Here is a 5,868-nt window from a genome sequence, read left to right as displayed (position 1 = left end):
CAATCCTCACCTCCTGGATGGAGATGGCAGCTGTTGCTAATGTTCAGCATTAAACTCTCTCATATTAAGGGTAATACTGTTCTTTGCATTTGCCCTTGGCTCTCTTCCCTTTCTAGGAACAAATATCACCCCTGAGAGTGTCCAATATGAGCTTAAAGTGACAGTGAGCACCTTTTAATTTCAAATTTATTACTCTTTTGGAATCATCATATTCCATTTCTGAATGAAGTTTTGACAGTCTCTATTATTGAACACTTGTTGCTATAGAAAAACAAACAAACCTCAGTAGGCAGAGACATATGAATCTCTAGTGAGCTCCAGGCTAGCTAAGTCTACAAAATGAGACCCTGTTTCAAACAAAGAAACAAAGAAACAAACACACCCCCACACAAAAAAAAAATTGTAGAAGTTCAAATGATGCCCTGAAGTGAAGTGCACTTAGGTTGTTTTGCAGATTATTAATGCTTATATTGAGTGGTATTTTATTAGTAAATAGTTTATAACCATTGATGCCTGGTGTAAAGACTGAGAAGCAGCGAAATGTTATAATATGGTGCTAGGTGGGACCATGGAAGATCCCATGGTGGGTGAGGGACAAGCACACAAGGTAGACAGAGCTTACGTGAGAAGTTTTATTGAGGAAAAGGGAAGGGGGATGGAGAAAGGGGTGGGCGAGTTTGGGAGAGAAAAGGAGAGGGAGATACGTGCGCGCACGCGCGCGCGCGCGCGCATACACACACACAAACACAAATAGGGGTGGGGGAGGGAAAGTCCAGCCTGTTCCTTCAGAAGAATAGTGAGAAAGAGAGAGCAGAAGTGGGTGAAGTTTTCCTCTTAAAGGGCCAGGTTACATATACCAGATTTCCAAGGGGCAGGGCAAGGTATGCCTGGATTACAAGAAGAATCTCTTGAGGAAGAGGAAATGGAACACGTACTTAATAATGCAAAGGTAGAAAGAATATCAGGGTAATGGAAGGGAAATTGAGAACTACAACTAACATTAAGGACCCTTGAAGGGTCATATGAAACTCTACTACAGTAAAATTTTCTTAAAATATATACATAAAATAAAGAACTCTCATTGAAATCACCAAATAATGTGACAGATAAATCCCCAGCTAGATTCCTCTTATCACCAAATGAAAAACCCAAATGACCCAGGCTATTGTCAAGGGTATAGGCTGTTCTCTATCTCCAATTGATGCAAAGCCCTATTGGTGAAGACAATACATACAGAACTCATTAAACACAAAGTAGAGCTGGTGCCTACAAAGAGCCCTCATTCATATTGACTGATATCTATAACACTGGAATATACTCTGCCAAGTGAGAGAGATAAGCATCCACACAGCTACAAAACTTTCAGCCTACAAAAGGCACCTGTCATGTGTATGATACACTGGTATAATAGTTGCAAAAAAGCTGTGGGAGTAACCAGTTAACAAGTGGTTGCATTTAAAGTACACTCCATGGAATATAACCCATTGATGACATGGCTCTGGTATACAAGACCTTGAGACTAGATATCCACTAGACCTAAGGAAAACTGCCCAGTCCAACTGACTTATCAGGTCTGTAATTGAAAGATGAGTATGGATGCTTGAAGAAAGAAATAGACAAGAAACTTAAGATACCATCAGCAGGGCATTCAGTGAATACTGGGATCCAACATAAGTTTATTGCTCCAGGTACTTATAGACCCCAATCAAAACAGAGGAAGGCAAAGGGCTTCCTGACACAATACAAGGAACAAACAAATATAATTACCTCCTCAATACCCCAGACATAATCACACCTGAACCAAATATCCTGTTTTCTAGGAAAGACATACAATATCCTTACCTTAAGCCAAATATCCTCTTATCTAGGCAAGACATACAATAGCCACACCTTAGGCCAAATATCCTGTGGTTTAACATTGAAGAAGCAATAACAGGCTCGAACTCTCTGACCTTAAGTCAAGATGAAATAGAGCTATTTCTGTGGGCCTCCACAGAAAACCAAATACTGCTGTTCTACTAAAGGAATATATATATATATATATATTATATATATATATATATATATATATATCTGCAAAATGACTCCTAATGATATCCTGCGATACTCGTAGATCAGTGTCTTGCTCTGCCATCATGAGAGAAGCTAATTCCTGGAGTTTATAGGAGTAAAACCCATTGCTGTACAATGTGTAGAGAATAAGAACCCTTGGAGCACTCAGTCCTAAATTGTATATCTCCATTAAATACCTCCCATCAGGACTCAGGGAATTCTGTGGAAGAAGAGGCAGAAAAATTGTAATAGCCGAAGAAGATAGAGGACACCAAGGAAGCCAGGTCATTTAAACACAGCAGGACCAATGCACATATGAACTCACTGAAACTGTGGCCACATGCACAGGGACTGCATAGGTCCAGGCATGATGGAGTTCCAATCCTGAGAAAGGAAGTGGACATAAGCCCACATGCCTAACTCAGTAGCTATCTCTAATTGATAACCACTCACTAACAATAAATTAGTTTTTTTCAATGAAGTTTCACTAAATACATAAACACTCCTCCCCCCGCCAGCCCCCCCATCATCCAGCCCACCACCTAGAAAGGCTTGTAGCAAGAGTTAAAATGCTTCTTTATCATGTTTCCTTAAGACCATTTCACTTACTGTTCTATTTGGCTGCTAGTCTTTTGTCTCTCTCTCTTCAGCAATGGTCAGGCATGTTCTTTTTCCTTGAGGAGGAGAAATACATGGTTTGTTGGCCTTGCCAATAGCAAAAATGTTGGAGAGCATAGATGCAAAGCTGTTGCCATTTGTATCTTTCATGTGAATCATATAAAAAGATCCAGGATGTTTCTCTTTGTTGGTGATCACACTAATTCTTCCCAAGATAGCACCTCTAGTCATCATAAGCAGAATACCAATATCAAAATTGAGAAGGTTGGTCCTTTTGCCTGTCTCCAAATCAATCTGAGTAGTATCATTCACCTTGATGAGGGGAATCAAAATAGCAAATAGTAAAAGTATCATGGGTCACCACATGTGGCATTGATTTTATGCCACAAAGATCTTATTTACTTTGCACAATTTGCACTTGGTCTCTGCAGGTATAATACAGTGAACAGCAAAGCAACCCTTGGTGTCATGGATCATACAGAAGTCCTCTCCAGTCATTTCAGTGCTGATGAGGTCCATAAACCCTTCATGGTAGATTATGTTGGTCCTGACTTGACATCAATCTTAATGAAACACTGTAAACTAATCTTTTTTACTTCATCTCCACTCAGGACATATGTCTGCCTCTCAGGAAAGTGATCATAGATAGACCTTGCCTCTGTTTTTGAGGACTAGTGGTTGGACAAGCAGAAAACAATGGACAAGGAAGTTTATCCAACAGCCAATGTTTTGGAGCCTTTACATGCTTCAGATGTTTCTTGAAACCATAAGCCATGGCTGAGTGGGGAACAGGAAGTATAATGGAACACTCTTAAGGTCAGCTTCCATCTCAGGAGTAGACAGCCCAAACAAACAAACTGAGTGGAAATTATAAAGTTAATTTGTCTCATAATGCTTTGTTGAAGCTTTTAATTTATTTTTTTTCCTTATAGATCCTTTCCAAATATAGTATGGTTTCCAGTTGTTATGACCTTTCTCTCTCTCTTTCTGTGTATGCATTTCTGGAGTTTATATTTTATTATTTTCTTTTTACTTTGCTCAATTTTAATTTATCTGTTTAGTTTCCTGTTTTTTTCTAATGAGAGAAGGAAAGAATGTTTGTGGATTTGGGAGGGTTTAGATGTAGGGAGGATCTGGGAGGAGCTGAGGAAGGAGAGACTATGATATTGAATGAAAAGAACCATTTTCATTAAAAACAAAATTACACTGCTTTTGTATACTGACTATATTATAGAAAGTTTTAGTTAGCTGAAGTATTGTTAACTTTAAGACATCTAATGATGTCTTAGAAAATTTAAGACATCTAATGAAAGAAATAAGCAGGATAAATAATTTAAATGATTTTTGTTGAAATTTCCTTGCTTAAGTTTTATAGCCAGATTTTATTTTATCACTTGAACTTTTTAAAACCATAAAATGTCAAAATAAATATATTAAAGGGTTTCCTCTTTTTAGGTAATCATGATAGGTTTTGAAAATATGTATCAATTTAATTTTGGTCTTGAAAAATGTGTCATTGGAAATATAATCACTTAATTAGGAGTTAGTACCCTCTTGATATTGTCCATTTAATCATAAGTACTTTTTGTGTCATTCATTGATGCACAATAAATACAGCATTCTCTGAAAATATGAGTCACTTCCAAGTGATTTACTTAAACATGTGACTCTATTTCCTCATAAGCGTATTCAGATGGTCATATTGCTTGACATGCAAGACCAATAATAATTCCAGCACATAAATTTTATTCTTTATGCTATTGTATACACCAGACAGAACTAGTGGTCTGAGGAAGACAGATGAAAGTTTTCATATCACAAATTTATAGATTACACAGATTTTAATAGGGCAAAGAAAATATAACTTAATTAATGTAATGACAGAAGGAAATTAAATAAATAGCCTGTTATGGATTACCTGGAAATGATAGGATAGGAAAATATCCAGCCATGAAAGACATTATAACCTAATTTGAAAGGTATAAAATACTAAGTGAAACTTCTGCATTAGAAAAAGTAAGATGATGTCCATCAACTAAGTAGCTTCTTGGAGATACTAGCAATTGCTCTAGGATTTTAAGATTGCTCATTTTTTATGTTTTCTTTGTGTATCAATGAAAGAAACCTCAGGGAGAGAAGCATAATGTATTACACAATATATCAAACATATTGCCACCTACATTCATGAACTCTAGATAAATATGTGTTTTATGGCAAAAACAAGAGCCAAGCTCTACACAAGTTATACCCTTAATTTTTTATGGCTACTCAAACAATAGCTGGCTTAAATCCATCTGACATTAATTTTGTTCTGTCCCTGAGGCCATGGATCCCAAGGAAAAGGAACACACAGATGTAATGCCTGGTGAGAACCTCACCTGACATATCATGATACCATGAGGTAGGATATTTCTGCAGATTCATTTATGAGAATACTCATCTGATTCATGGTAAGACTCTGCTTTCATGACCAAATGATGGAGAATGTCCTACTGTATATAATTTTCTCTTATTGGTTGATGAATAAAACACTGATTGGCCAGCAGAGGCAGGAAGATAGGTGGGACTAGGAGATGAAGAGAATGTTGAAGAGAGACAGGAGAGAGAGGCCATGAGGAGATGCCATGTAGCTGAGGAAGGAGTAACAGGTCTGGATCCTTCTCTACATAGATAAGACTATGTAGAAATAATTAGATTAATATAAATGGGTTAATAAGTAAGAGAGAGCTAGCCATTAAGAAGTATAATAACTAGTATGTTTCTGTGTGTTTATTTGGGGCTGAAGGGTAGCAGTACCTGATGGGATAGAAACATCCATCTTCAACCTAAGGTCACTCTTTTTAAGCCCCACTTGCTTAAGGTCACCTTATAAGGATTTTAATATCTAGATTTTTTGATTTTTTCCTTTTTTATTTAAAATAGAAACAAGCTTGTTCAAAGTACTATCTTGATCTCAGAGATGAATGACAATAGTCAGCAAATCTTTCATTGTAATATTTGCATCCCTCTTTGCATATGGGTTCACAGAAATGTATCTTTTATTTATGATTGTACCATGCACAAGACAGGTAAATCTTTCCAAGACATGGCTGTCCTTCTGAGAGCTATTTTTGAGGACTTTATGTCCAAAGCTACAATGTTGTGAAGGAATGTAAACTCCATGAAAAGGCTTTGATCACTGCCTTCTATTCTCCCAAG

General features: G+C 37.0%; 1 pseudogene; it reads right to left on the bottom strand.

Moving 5' to 3' along the window:
* Positions 1-2,665: 2,665 nt before the first annotated feature.
* Positions 2,666-3,445, bottom strand: LOC100755788 (annotated as a pseudogene).
* Positions 3,446-5,868: the final 2,423 nt, after the last annotated feature.

The sequence above is a fragment of the Cricetulus griseus genome, chromosome 2, assembly GCF_003668045.3.
Source record: "Cricetulus griseus strain 17A/GY chromosome 2, alternate assembly CriGri-PICRH-1.0, whole genome shotgun sequence".
Classification (NCBI taxonomy): domain Eukaryota; kingdom Metazoa; phylum Chordata; class Mammalia; order Rodentia; family Cricetidae; genus Cricetulus; species Cricetulus griseus.
The sequence above is the reverse complement of the archived record's forward strand: the minus strand, read 5'-3'. Positions and strand labels throughout refer to the sequence as shown.